We start from the raw sequence: 16106 nt of genomic DNA on the forward strand, positions 1-16106 counted from the left end.
GTCTCTTACATGTGTTTATCATTAGCAGAACCTAATTCCTACCCTGAACTAGTTTTTAGTTTTCAAGCCTTTGCAGTACAAGGTATACAAAAAGGAGGTTGGAACAGATGTTAAGCCAATCTACTATACCTGCCATAAACTATTATTATAACTGTATAATTTAATTAAATGTGAACCAAAGTGAAAAAAATAAAACTACAAGAGAGTTGGGGTTTTTTCTATGAAACCTAGACTGAATATGAAAGGCTCAGTAAAGATGAGTTGTTAAATAGCTGCTGTTGAATTAGAGGTAGGTAAAATAATTATAATAGTCAGAAAATTTATAAAATCACAGAGGATCAAAAGGAGATCAAAAGGATCTCTAAGTTCTCACTCTTCTTCAAAGAAACTGAAACTGGAAATTATAAAGAATGAATTGACAACTAGGAAGATGGCGGAAGAGTAAGACGTGGAGATCACCTTCCTCCCCACAGATACATCAGAAACACATCTACACGTGGAACAACTCCTACAGAATACCTACTGAACACTGGCAGAAGACCTCAGACCTCCCAAAAGGCAAGAAACTCCCCATGTACCTGGATAGGGCAAAAGAAAAAAGAATAAACAGAGACAAAAGAATAGGGACGGGACCTGCACCAGTGGGAGGGAACCATGAAGGAGGAAAGGTTTCCACACACTAGAAGGCCCTTCGCGGGCGGAGATTGCACGTGGCAGAGGGGGGAAGCTTTGGAGCTGTGGGGGAGAGCACAGCAACAGGGGTGCGGAGGGCAAAGCGGAGAGATTCCCGCACAGAGGATCGGTGCCGACCAGCACTCACCAGCCCGAGACACTTCTCTGCTCACACGCCTAGGCAGGCGGGGTCTGGGAGCTGAAGCTCCAGCTTCGGTCAGAGTGCCGGGAGAGGATTGGGGTTGGCAGCGTGAACACAGCCTGAAGGGGTTAGTGCACCACAGCTAGCCGGGAGGGAGTCCGAGGAAAAATATGGACCCGCCGAAGAGGCAAGAGACTTTTTCTTCCCTCTTTGTTTCCTGGTGCGCAAGGAGAGGGGATTAAGAGCGCTGCTTAAAGGAGCTCCAGAGACGGGCGCGAGCCGCGGCTAAAGCACGGAACCCAGAGACGGGCATGAGACGCTAAGGCTGTTCCTGCCGCCACCAAGAAGCCTATGTGCGAGCACAGGTCACTATCCACACCTCACTTCCGGGGAGCCTGTGCAGCCCGCTACTGCCAGGGTCCCATGATCCAGGGACAGCTTCCCAGGGAGAACACACGGTGTGCCTCAGGCGGTGTAATGTCACGGCGGCCTCTGCCACTGCAGGCTCGCCCTGCACTCCGTGCACCTCCCTCTCCCGGGCCTGACTGAGCCAGAGTCCCTGAATCAGCTGCTCCTTTAACCCCGTTTTGAGCAAAGAACAGACGCCCTCCGGCGACCTACACGCAAAGGCGGGACCAAATCCAAAGCTGAGCCCCGGCAGTTGTGCCAACAAAGAAAAGAAAGGGAAATCTCGCCCAGCAGCCTCAGGAGCAGCAGATTAAATCTCCACAATCAACTTGATGTACCCTGCATCTGTGGAATACCTGAATAGACAAAGAATCATCCCAAATTGAACAGGTGGACTTAGAGACCAAGATTTATTATTTTTTCCCTTTCTCCTCTTTTTCTGTGTATGTGTATGCTTCTGTGTGAGATTTTGTCTGTATAGCTTTGCTTTCATTATTTGTCCTGGGTTCTGTCCATCTGTATTTTTTTTTTTTTTTTTTACTTTTGAAAAAAAATTTTATCTTAATAATTATATTTTATTTTAATAACTTTATTTTATTTTATCTTACTTTATTTTATTTTACCCTCTTTTCCTTCCTTCCTCCCTCCCTCCCTTCCTTCTTTTTCTCCCTTTTATTCGGAGCCGTGTGGATGAAAGGCTCTAGTTATTGCAGCCAAGAGTCAGTGCTGTGCCTCTGAGGTGGGAAAGCAAATTTCAGGACACTGGTCCACAAGAGACCTCCCAGCTCCACATAATATCAAACAGCAAAAATCTCCCAGAGATCTCCATCTCAACACAAACACCCAGCTTCAGTCAACGACCAGCAAGCTACAGTGCTGGACACCCTATGCCAAACAACTAGCAAGACAGGAACACAACCCCACCCATTATCAGACAGGCTGCCTAAAATCATAATAAGGCCACAGACACCCGAAAAACACACCACCAGACGTGGACCTGCCCACCAGAAAGACAAGGTCCAGTCTCATCCACCAGAACACAGGCACTAGCCCCCTCCACAAGGAAGCCTACACAACCCACTGAACCTACTATAGCCACTGGGGACAGACAGCAAAAACAATGGAAACTACGAACCTGCAGCCTGCAAAAAGGAGACCCCAAACACAGTAAGATAAGCAAAATGAAAAGACAGAAAAACACACAGCAGATGAAGGAGCAAGATGAAAACCCACCGGACCTAACAAACGAAGAGGAAATAGGCAGTCCACCTGAAAAAGAATTCAGAATAATGATAGTAAAGATGATACAAAATCTTGGAAACAGACTAGACAAAATGCAAGAAACATTTAACAAGGACCCAGAAGAACTAAAGATGAAACAAACAATGATGAACAACACAATAAATGAAATTAAAAATACTGTAGAAGGGATCAATAGCTGAATAACTGAGGCAGAAAAACGGATAAGTGACCTGGAAGATAAAATAGTGGAAATAACTACTGCAGAGCAGAATAAGGAAAAAAGAATGAAAAGCACTGAGAACAGTCTCAGAGACCTCTAGGACAACATTAAACGCACCAACATTTGAATTATAGGGGTCCCAGAAGAAGAAAGGAAAAAGAAAGGGATTGAGAAAATATTTGAAGAGATTATAGTTGAAAACTTCCCTAATATGGGAAAGGAAATAGTTAATCAAGTACAGGAAACACAGAGAGTCCCATACAAGATAAATCCAAGAAGGAACATGCCAAGACACATATTAATCAAACTGTCAAAAATTAAATACAAAGAAAACATATTAAAAGCAGCAAGGGAAAAACAATAAATAACACAGAAAGGAATCCCCATAAGGTTAACAGCTGATCTTTCAGCAGAAACTCTGCAAGCCAGAAGGGACTGGCAGGACATATTTAAAGTGATGAAGGAGAAAAACCTACAACCAAGATTACTCTACCCAGCAAGGATCTCATTCAGATTTGATGGAGAAATTAAAACCTTTACAGACAAGCAAAAGCTGAGAGAGTTCAACACCACCAAACCAGCTTTACAACAAATGCTAAAGGAACTTCTCTAGGCAAGAAACACAAGAGAAGGAAAAGACCTACAATAACAAACTCAAAACAATTAAGAAAATGGGAATAGGAACATACATATCGATAATTACCTTAAATGTAAATGGACTAAATGCTTCCACCAAAAGACACAGATTGGCTGAATGGATACAAAAACAAGATCCATATATATGCTGTCTACCAGAGACCCACTTCAGACCTAGAGACACATACAGACTGAAAGTGAGGGGATGGAAAAAGATATTCCATGCAAATGGAAACCAAAAGAAAGCTGGAGTAGCAATTCTCATATCAGACAAAACAGACTTTAAAATAAGGACTATTAAAAGAGACAAAGAAGGACACTACATAATGATCAAGGGATCGATCCAAGAAGAAGATATAACAATTGTAAATATTTATGCACCCAACATAGGAGCACCTCAATACATAAGGCAAATACTAACAGCCATAAAAGGGGAAATTGACAGTAACACATTCATAGTAGGGGACTTAAACACCCCACTTTCACCCATGGACAGATCATCCAAAATGAAAATAAATAAGGAAACACAAGCTTTAAATGATACATTAAACAAGATGGACTTAATTGATATTTATAGGACACTCCATCCAAAAACAAAAGAATACACATTTTTCTCAAGTGCTCACGGAACATTCTCCAGATAGATCATATCATGGGTCACAAATCAAGCCTTGGTAAATTAAGAAAACTGAAAGTGTATCAAGTATCTTTTCTGAACACTACGCTATGAGACTAGATATCAATTACAGGAAAATATCTGTATAAAAATACAAACACATGGAGGCTAAACAATACAGTACTTAAAAATGAAGTGATCACTGAAGAAATCAAAGAGGAAATCAAAAAATCCCTAGAAACAAATGACAATGGAGACACGATGACCCAAAACCTATGGGATGCAGTAAAACCAGTTCTAAGAGGGAAGTTTATAGCAATACAATCCTACCTTAAGAAACAGGAAACATCTCGAATAAACGACCTAACCTTGCACCTAAATCAATTAGAGAAAGAAGAACAAAAAAAAACCCAAAGTTAGCAGAAGGAAAGAAATCATAAAGATCAGATCAGAAATAAATGAAAAAGATATGAAGGAAATAATAGCAAAGATCAATAAAACTAAAAGCTGGTTCTTTTAGAAGATAAACAAAATTGATAAACGATTAGCCAGACACATCAAGAAAAAAAGGGAGCAGACTCAAATCAACAGAATTAGAAACGAAAAAGGAGAAGTTAACAACTGACACTGCAGAAATACAAAAGATCATGAGAGATTACTACAAGCAACTCTATGCCAGTAAAATGGACAACCTAGAAGAAATGGACAAATTCTTAGAAATGCACAAGCTGCCAAGATTGAATCAGGAGGAAATAGAAAATATGAACAGAGCAATCACAAGCACTGAAATTGAAACTGTGATTAAAAATCATCCAACAAACAAAAGCCCAGGACCAGATGGCTTCACAGGCAAATTCTATCACACATTTAGAGAAGAGGTAACACCTATCCTTCTCCAACTTTTCCAAAATATAGGAGAGGGAGGAACACTCCCAAACTCATTCTAGGAGGCCACCATCACCCTGATACCAAAACCAGAAAAGGATGTCACCAAGAAAGAAAATTACAGGCCAATATCACTGATGAACATAGATGCAAAAATCCTCACAAAATACTAGCAAACAGAATCCAACAGCACATTAAAAGGATCATACACCATGATCAAGTGGGGTTTATTCCAGGAATAAATGCAAGGATTCTTCAATATACGCAAATCAATCAAGGTGATACACCATATTAACAACTTGAAGGAGAAAAACCATATGGTCATCTCAATAGATGCAGAGAAAGTTTTCGACAAACTTCAATACCAATTTATGATTAAAAACCCTGCAGAAAGTAGGCATAGAGGGAACTTTCCTCAACATAATAAAGGCCATATATGACAAACCCACAGCCAACATCATCCTCAATGGTGAAAAACTGAAAGCATTTCAACTAACATTAGGAACAAGACAAGGTTGCCCACTCTCACCACTATTATTCAACACAGTTTTGGAAGTTTTAGCCACAGCAATCAGAGAAGAAAAGGAAATAAAAGAATCCAAATCAGAAAAGAAGAAGTAAATCTGTCACTGTTTGCAAATAACATGATGTAATACATAGAGAATCCTAAAGATGCTACCAGAAAACTACTAGAGCTAATCAATGATTTTGGTAAAGTAGCAGGATACAAAGTTAATGCACAGAAATCTCTGGCATTCCTATACACTAATGATGAAAAATCTGAAAGTAAAATTAAGAAAACACTCCCATTAACCACTGCAACAAAAAGAATAAAATATCTAGGAATAAACCTACCTAAGTAGACAAAAGACCTGTATGCAGAAAATTATAAGACTGATGAAAGAAATTAAAGATACAAATAGATGGAGAGATATACCATGTTCTTGGATTGGAAGAATCAACACTGTGAAAATGAGTCTACTACCCAAAGCACTCTACAGTTTCAATGCAATCCCTATCAAACTACCATGGGCATTTTTCACAGAACTAGAACAAAAAATTTCACAATTTGCATGGAAACACAAAAGACTCCGAATAGCCAAAGCAATCTTGAGAACGAAAAACAGACCTGGAGGAATCAGGCTCCCTGACTTCAGACTATACTACAAAGCTACAGTAATCAAGACAGTATGGTACTGGCACAAAAACAGAAAGATAGATCAATGGAACAGGATAGAAAGCCCAGAGATAAACCCACACACATATGGTCACCTCATCTTGATAAAGGAGGTAGGTATGTACAGTGAAGAAAGGACAGCATCTTCAATAAGTAGTGCTGGGTAAACTGGACAGGTACATTAAAAGTATGAAATTAGAACACTCCCTAACACCATACACAAAAATAAGCTCAAAATGGATTAAAGACCTAAATGTAAGGCCAGACACTATCAAACTCTTAGAGGAAAACACAGACAGAACACTCTATGACATAAATCACGGCAAGATCCTTTTTGACCCACCTCCTAGAGAAATTGAAATAAAAACAAAAATAAAGAAATGGGACCTAATGAAACTTCAAAGCTTTTGCACAGCAAAGGAAACCAGAAACAAGACCAAAAGATAACCCTCAGAATGGGAGAAAATATTTGCAAATGAAGCAACTGACAAAGGATTCATCTCCAAAATTTACAAGCAGCTCATGCAGCTCAATAATAAAAAAACAAACAACCCAATACAAAAATGGGCAGAAGACCTAAAGAGACATTTCTCCAAAGAAGACATACAGATTGCCAACAAACACATTAAAGAATGCTCAACATAATTAATCATTAGAGAAATGCAAATCAAAACTACAATGAGATATCATCTCACACCAGTCAGAATGGCCATCATCAAAAAATCTAGAAACAGGGCTTCCCTGGTGGCGCAGTGGTTGAGAGTCCGCCTGCCGATGCAGGGGACACGGGTTCGTGCCCCGGTCCGGGAAGATCCCACATGCTGTGGAGCGGCTGGGCCCGTGAGCCACGGTTGCTGAGCCTGCGTGTCCGGAGTCTGTGCTCCGCAACGGGAGAGGTCACAACAGTGAGAGGCCTGCATACCACAAAAAAAAAGAAAAAAAAAATCTAGAAACAATAAATGCTGGAGAGGGTGTGGAGAAAAGGGAACACTCTTGCACTGCTGGTGGGAATGTGAATTGGTACAGCCACTATGGAGAACAGTATGGAGGTTCCTTAAAAAACTACAAATAGAACTACCATATGACCCAGCAATCCCACTACTGGGCATATACCCTGAGATAACCATAATTCAAAAAGAGTCATGTACCAAAATGTTCACTGCAGCTCTATTTACAATAGCCAGGAGATGGAAACAACCTAAGTGTCCATCATTGGACGAATGGATAAAGAAGATGTGGCACATATATACAATGGAATATTACTGAGCCATAAAAAGAAACGAAATTTAGCTATTTGTAATGAGGTGGATAGACCTAGAGTCTGTCATACAGAGTGAAGTAAGTCAGAAAGAGAAAGACAAATATCGTTTGCTAACACATATATATGGAATTTAAGAAAAAAAAATGTCATGAAGAGCCTAGGGGTAAGATGGGAATAAAGACACAGACCTACTAGAGAATGGACTTGAGGATATGGCGAGGGGGAAGGGTAAGCTGTGACGAAGTGAGAGAGTGACATGGACATATATACACTACCAAGCGTAAAACAGATAGCTAGTGGGAAGCAGCCGCATAGCACAGGGAGATCAGCTCGGTGCTTTGTGACCACCTAGAGGGGTGGGATAGGGAGGGTGGGAGGGAGGGAGACGCAAGAGGGAAGAGATATGGGAACATATGTATATGTATAACTGTGTCACTTTGTTATAAGGTAGAAACTGACACACCACTGTAAAGCGATTATACTCCAATAAATATGTAAAAAAAAAATAAAGAATGAATTATCTTTATGGTTTATGTATAAAAGACAACAAAGAACTACACTTAGTAGGCTTACTCAAGTAAAGGTCTTAGGCATTATATAAAAAAAAGATTAAATAAGTGCACATTTACATTGAGTCAACGTCAAAAATTTTTAAAGTATTCTATGTATGTCTTATGATTCTCCACTTTATTGCCTCTTTCAATCTGCAGACCATCTATTAATCTAGAAAGAAAGAGGGTTTGTACTATATTTTATGCTAGGTACAATGTACTAAATCAAAAAAGTAACAGTGTTTCTGACCTCTTCCTGTTGACTATTTCATTGGATAAGATATTCCTGATAAAAAGTCTTTATGAAAATAAATATTATCCTAAAATATAATATGATGCTTTACATTAAATTACTACATATCTATGCCTTTTAAGTTGTTACTTATGGCTTTTATTATTTTTCTATCTTACCACTTGCAGTATTACTTCAAAATTAACTAGCACTTACTGTAATCATAAAAATATATAAAAAATAAAACTGAAACCTAGTCCAAATCTCTCATTTTATAGATTAAGGAACTGAGATCTAAACATATGGACACTAAGGGGGGAAAGCGGGGTGAGGGGGGATGAATTGGGAGACTGGGATTGACATATATACACTAATATGTATAAAATAGATAACTAATAAAAAAAGACCTATTTAAGTAACAGAAGACATGAAACAGATTTGAATTATTGTTTTATTGATTTGATGTACATATACATAAGCAAGTGTCTGCAATCCAAAGTAAAAGTAATAAATGTCCTAACCAAGGTACAAAAATATTATAATGAGTCACTTTATTATAAAGCAGAAACTAACACACCATTGTAAAGCAATTATACTCCAATAAAGATGTTAAAAATAATACTATAATGGAATGTGCAAAGATTTTTCAGAAAAGATCATATTTAAATTGGTTCCTAAGAATGTGTATAAGTTTAATGTATAGAGATGTGGGTGGTGTTCTCAGGCTGTTGGAAAATGTGAGCAGACAGAATGCTAAGAAAGTATGAGTGTCTGAAGAAATAAAGAATAATTTGCATGGAGAAAAAAAAAAAGAAACTAAGTTCCACCTCCTACATTGTTGGTGGGAATGTATGTTGGTACAGCCACTATGGAAAACAGTATGGAGGTTCCTCAGAAAACTAAAAATAGAATGAACCATATGATCCAGCAATCCTACTCCTGAGAATATATCCAGACAAAACTATAATTCAAAAGGATACATGCACCCCTATGTTGATAGCAGCACTATTCACAATAGCCAAAACACGGAAACAACCTAAATGTCCATCAACAGATGAATGAATAAAGAAGATGTACTACATATATACAATGGAATACTACTTAGACATAAAAAAGAATGAAATAATGCCATTTGCAGCAACATGGATGCAAACAGAGATTATGATACTAAGTGAAGTAAGTCAGAAAGAGAAAGACAAATACCATATGACATCACTTATATGTGGAATTTAAAATATGGCACAAATGAACCTATCTACAAAACAGAAACAGACTCATAGATGTAGAGAACAGACTTGTGGTTGCCAAGGGGGAGGGGGGAAAGAGAGGGATAGACTGGGAGTTTGGGGTTGGCAGATGCAAACTATTACACTTAGAATGGATAAACAACAAGGTTCTAATGTACAGCACAGGGAACTATATTCAATATCCTGTTATAAACCATAATGGAAAATAAGAACTATATTCAAAACCATAATGGAAAATAACATACGAAAAAGGAATGTATATATGTGTATAACTGAGTCACTTTGCTGTACGGCAGAGATCGGCACAACACTGTAAATCAACTATACTTCAGTAAAAAAAAAAAAAAAAGAAAGAAACTGAGTTCCAGATAGATTAAAGTATTAATACCAGGAAAATCACCCAGCCAGTAACTGCAGTCCTGAAATTATAACTAATTAGCATTAATAGGCAATAGAATTTTGGCCATGATGACTTTATAAAAGTTTTGATCTCTGAGGTGACAAAGACAAATCAAATACACTTCTAACCAGTCTTTCTTTGAATTGAATTTGTCATTGATAGTAAGATGCACCATTCTTTTACATACTATTAAAAATAAAAATTGCTGCTTATTAATCTTGACATGTCATTCACTATTGCTACATCCCAATTTTGTAGATCTTAAAATAGGGGAACGGGGAATAGTGTTAGGGAATCTTACAGTCGAGTAAGAGAGAAGATAGAGTAAGACAAATACATATAATTAGAAAACATTCTAGACAACTGCCTGGTACCACCTCTCTACATGCCTTCCCTCACCTGACATTTTTCATCCTTAAGTCCAAGCTTCCTCAGTGAAGGTATCCACATCCCTGCCATGGTGTAGTGTTTCTTTTGGGGATTAATACAGAACAGTCTGATAACTAGAATTGTTGCTTCCCTTCTTCTGCTCCTACAGTGAATCATATATATTCTTTCCAGAAAAATTCGGAATTTTCAAGTTCTAAAGTGTAACTGAATTCAATCCTTCAACAGTGCACCCTCCTCCTCTGCTAAAAGCCCTTGAAGAGCCCCCTACGCCATCTGAAAGACAAGTTTAAATTTCTTAGCAGAGCATATAAGATCTTATATGATCTGCTCCCTGCCCACCATCCCAGTCTTATGCCTAATTCCCCTATACAAATACGCTGAGATATAACCACAGTAAATGATCTGTATTTTAATAAACATATGATTTTTCATTTGATGAACTCCTACTCATTCTTAAAGACTCTGCTCAAATTTCATCCCCTCACTTAAGCCTTCTCTGATGTCTCCAGCCAGAGTGATATCTTCAACAATTACAATCTAATGTATATATTGGACATGTTATAGTTAACACCATCTGCCATGTGCAGACTTAAGTAATCCTTGACCATAACCCATGCTCTGGGGAATAGCGCAGGTTATTTTTTACAGAGGGAAGTCAATGATTAGATTAAAGTTTTGCATATTTCTCAAGGGCAGCCCTATCATACGCTGACTGGCATGAAGCGTACTGAAAATAGTAGTGTTGGCCATTAGTAACTAACAAGAATGGGGACCTTCAGGATTTGACCTAAAGAACAGAGAGAATCAGCTTTTTGGTTGGAAGAATAGGAGCAGCTGCTACATGGAAAGGGGTGCCATTACTGAGGGGGACAATTAAGGCTGTATGAGACAACTGATAAGAGGAGCATATCCTCAGAGATTGTCCTAATTGTTTCCCAGTTCTAGCTGTATTCCATGTTCCTCCTTATCATACATTCCCATTTACTCAGAATGACCTGCTTCTATTTCTTGAAGAAAAAACAGCCAAATATGAATATATGTATGTGTTTATGTTCCTAATATTTGCAATCATCCACTCAAAAAATATTTTTTGAGCATTTAATATGTATCAAGCACTGTTCAAAGGTGTTAGGTATACAGTGATAAACAGAATAGACAAGGGCCCTGCTCCATGAAGGATACATTCTAGTAGATAAGACAGATAATAACCAAGCAAATAAATAATTTCAGGTAGTAATAGGTACCACAAATAAAATTGGATAATATAAAACAGAAAGTTGGGGAGGGAGGAAGAGTGCTAGATAATGTGGTCAGGGAATGCCTGCCTGATTGAAGAGGAGATAGTCCTGTGTAGGTCTGGAGAATAACATTCCAGGCAGAAGAAATATGCAAAAGGTCTTCTGGTGGAAACTGGTTTGCCAGTTTTAAGAAAGACGAAGTAAGACGGCCAGTGTTGACTGGAGACTAGTCATCAAAGGAGGGTGTGGTAAGAGGCATATATATACATAAATATACAAACACAGACTTATTATAAACAGAGACATACACAGAAATCAGGGTACCTCTGAATTTATATAAGGTTATTAAAAAGAGAAATATTAAACTTTATAATGAAAGCTTAGGATTTGGGTGAACTTTTGGGGATGGTTTCCTCACAGTATAATGGTGTAAACTAGCATCAGAACAGCAGGGTTTACTGTTCCAGAGATATCTCTGTTCCAGAGATATCTTTTCACTCTCTCATTGGAAAATAGATCAAATATATTCATCTTTTGCTATTATATAAATAAAGTTTTGGGGTAGAGAATACCATTTTTGGACAAGTACTGAAAAATAATGGCTTTATTACTATTTTTATAAATATACACATGAACGCCTTCCTCCCAAATTTCAAATAGACTATACTGTGTTCATAGGCTATTATCAACATACACTAATGATATAATAATTAGGGATGGTGAAAGCAAACCTAAAATTACAACTCTGATCTATATTATTATTTATTATTCAATTATCATTGGTCAATAAGAACAAATCAATGAAAATAGTGCTAAAAAATTCTATTTTATAATGCTATTGAAATCTTCTAAATCATAAATATTTAGTTTTAATCTTAAAAAGATAAATATATTAGACTATCATAAAACAAAAACTTACAAACTTAGTAAAATAAATAATATGCTAAATATAATTGTTTTAATTTATTAAATACTAACTTTATACTCCTGTTGAAGTTTTCTGTTTCTGTGCTCTAAAGCTACATATATGCCTAAATAAAAAAGTAAACAGTTATAAATTTCAAAAAAGCTTTTTGGTGACAGTTGAACCAAAGACTAGTTAACAGACTGAGCAGCAAAAGATAGCTACATGTATCAGAGAAGAGTAAACTTTTTCTGTAAAGGACCAGATACCAAATATTCTAGGTTTTGTGGGCCATTCAGTCTCTGTCTCAACTATTCAACTCCATCATTGTAGAGCAAAAGCTGCCATAGACAGTATACAAATGAACAAGTCTGGCTGTGATCTAATAAACTTTTATTTACTAAAAGAAGTGGCAGGCCAGATTTGGCCCTCAAGCTGTAGTTTGTGAATCCCTGACAGATGTCGTTAAGTCTCTGTACTAGTTACTATACTTTGACTACAAGCAACAGTGATTTTTGTCTGTTTTATTTACTAATGTATTCCAGAAACTTGAACAGTGCTTGGTACTTAGTAAGTACTCAATAAATATTTGTGAATGACTGAATGAATGTTTTATTACCTCACCAAATATTAAATCTGAAGGCAAGTGGCTCTAGATTTGTTTCAGCAGTTCAATAATGTAATTTAAGGACCAAAGGCTTCCCCATCTTTCCCTTCTTCTAATCTCATTGTGTTTCTGATACATGCTCTCATGGTTACAAAATGGGTATAGCAGCTTCAACATATATCACTTTCTAAAATGACAAGGAACAGGAAGGAGGTTGTTTTCTTCTTGCCAGTCTCTCTTTTTATCAGGGAGAAAAAGCTTTCCCAGAGGCTCTACGACAGACTCTCCCTTATACTTCACTGGGTACAAGTGAGTCACATGTTCATACTTAGACCAATTCTTGGCAAAAAGAAATGTGCACTGGTTTATAATCAAAGTTTTATCACCTGAGATTGTGGAAGAAGCTCATCTCCGCTGAGCACAATGCAACTGGAACAAAATCAGGGTTATATGAATTATGAAAGAAGGGAAAATAGCTCTTATGGAGGCAACAAATAATGTCTTTCATACCCTCAATAATAAAATAAAAATAATAACAATAAAAGGTAGTATTTTCTTAGTGCCAGGAAGTGCTGTATATATATTCACTCATTTAATTATCTTATCCCATTTTCATCCTCTGGCAAGTTATGAGGAGGAAATATGATATTAAAGAAAAAATGAGACAAAAACAAAATAAAAAACATGAACTGAGTTTAAAGGAATAAACTAAAAATGGGAAGGATGATAAAATGAATATCTTTTCACCTCTTCCTAAGTCTCATTTTATAAAATGACTTCATTATTTTCTATTTGTAATCAATTCCCAGAAAATACTCGCCTATACACAAATGTATTAAAAAGTTTCCAAAACCCAATAATGTGGAATTGCATACTATTGTATAATCCATGCCACTGCTAGCTTCCATTATTCAGACTTGACCATATTTAAGACATTTTCCTTAAAAATGATAAGCCCTTTTTGATTTTGCAGTCTTTAACAGCAATACTTAAAAGCAGGTTGTTGCCCTAAGGGCATAGAGTTCACTTTAAAACCTGATGACATTTCGAGTTACTAAAAGTGCCTTTTAATAAGCTCAGAATCCATTTTTCCCATTTCCCTATTATACTAAGAATAAATACATTCATGAGCCATGACTGCAGTACTATTAAACAGGTAAAGGCAGATTTTTAAAAGACTGGTTTCAAAAGACCTGGACATAAAAGGAAGAGTATGGAGTCAAATATAGGAAACAACTAAATCGTTAGCTCAATCACATAACACCGTATTATCTCCAATACATTAAAATACAAACTTAGCTTACATACACTGGTGATTCAAAAATCTTAGCAATAGTCTTTAATAGGAAGATTTTTGAGAAAGAATAGTAAATCATATAAAGTTAAAGTTAGAAAAACTTTCCCATGGGAAAAAACACAAATAAATGAGAAAAACTGAAAATCCAATTAAGAGATTTACATAGAAGAATGCAAACAAAGGAATGCCAAACTTAAAAAGAGCTTATGCTTTAAATGAATTTAAAACCAAAAAAAAAATGTATTTCTTCATTTTTTGGTTTTGTTTTGTAAGGCGACAACAAAAGATATATCAGGTCTCAGTCCAGTTGCATGACCTTTAAAAGTTAAACTTGGGGGCTTCCCTGGTGGCGCGGTGGTTGAGAGTCCGCCTGCCGATGCAGGGGATACGGGTTCATGCCCCGGGCCGGGAAGATCCCACATGCCGCAGAGCGGCTGGGCCCGTGAGCCATGGCCGCTGAGCCTGCGCGTCCGGAGCCTGTGCTCCGCAATGGGAGAGGCCACAACAGTGAGAGGCCCGCAAAAAAAAAAAAAAAAAAAGTTAAACTTGGGATAGAATAAAACTCTGAACATTTTTAGAAGAAAATGTAAGAGAAGATCTTTAGGACCACAGGCTGAGAGAGGATTTGTTATACACAAAGACCAACAACCATAAGAAAGAAGACTGATATATTCAACTACCTCAAAATTAAAAAAAAAAAAAGGAAAAGAAATTTCTGTTGATCAAACATATCACAACCTGGGAACAGATATCTGAAATATATCTATTGTCTAGCACATTGAATGCGCCATTGGCACTCATTATTCATTCCCATCCCTTTCCATATCCCAGCAGCTTTCATAATGGCTGAAAGTCTAAAACTATGTTTCCCGGATGTCCTTGCAGCTGGTGTGGTGGATGGAATTAAAGGTTCACCAGTGACGGGCACTTGAAGGGGATATAGAAGGCAGAAGTGAGCTGAGAACATTCTTCTATAGGTACAACAGACGACAAGCAAAACTGATAGACGTGAGTGTCTCCTGAAGTGAGTACCTCACGCCCCACTTTCCAGTGTCAAGTTTTCAGCTCCATGGAAGTGATGCTGTAGTGGTAGCTACAGAGATGGTGGCAGCAGCATAAATTCCTGGCCTCAGAATCTCAGCCTCTAAGGTATGACTCTAAAACCAATTATCTTACCTACATAGTACTTAACTGTAAGTGACTAAATCCCTTCTTGTTTGAAGTGTCTATGATGGTTACTGTCTACACTGATCAGCACACTAACAAATATTCAGAATACAGATTATATAAAGTACTTTGACAATTTAAGGAAAAGATAAAGAGAAAATGGGAAAAAGAAATGAACAAGCGTTTCATGAGAAAACCACATGGGTAAATAAATACATGAAAAATGGTTAACCATATTGATATTCAGGAAAATGTAAATTAAAACCACAATGAAATACCATTTAAGACTCAAAATAACAAAAATTAAGAAACCTGGTAAGAGCAAGTGCTGATAAAATATACAAATCAATAAGAACTCATAAATATCACTGGTAGGAATGTAAATTGGTATAGCCACTTTGGAAATTAGATTGGCAATATATTGCAAAATTGAATATTCACATAGCCTATGACCCAACCCTGAAACTCTTCTGCTTATGCATGATATTGAGTGGAAAAAAAGTAAGTCTCAGAAGACTAAATAATACTATTTTTGGAAGTTTTTAAAAATGCAAAACTAAATAATATATCATTAGGAATACACATACCTACAAAAATTTTAAAAAGCAAGGGAACGATAAACAAAAATTCAAGACAGTATTAACTGCTGGCAGAGGGAAGGAGGGGCATGGGATAGGGAAGGAAAACATGAATAAGTGCACCAGTATTGAGAACATTTTAGCTCTTAACTGGATGGTGGGTTGACAGGTTTCCGTTTTATCAGTATGTTTCCTAATATAATATATATTCTATACTATACTATTCATGATTGCTA

General features: G+C 37.1%; 1 protein-coding gene across 5 annotated transcripts in view; it reads right to left on the reverse strand.

Annotated features, from left to right (window-relative positions):
- Positions 1–16106, reverse strand: part of SCLT1 (sodium channel and clathrin linker 1) — a 264343-nt gene that overhangs the window by 182979 nt on the left and 65258 nt on the right. The window lies entirely within an intron of this gene.

Source organism: Delphinus delphis, chromosome 5 (genome assembly GCF_949987515.2).
Source record: "Delphinus delphis chromosome 5, mDelDel1.2, whole genome shotgun sequence".
Lineage (NCBI taxonomy): Eukaryota > Metazoa > Chordata > Mammalia > Artiodactyla > Delphinidae > Delphinus > Delphinus delphis.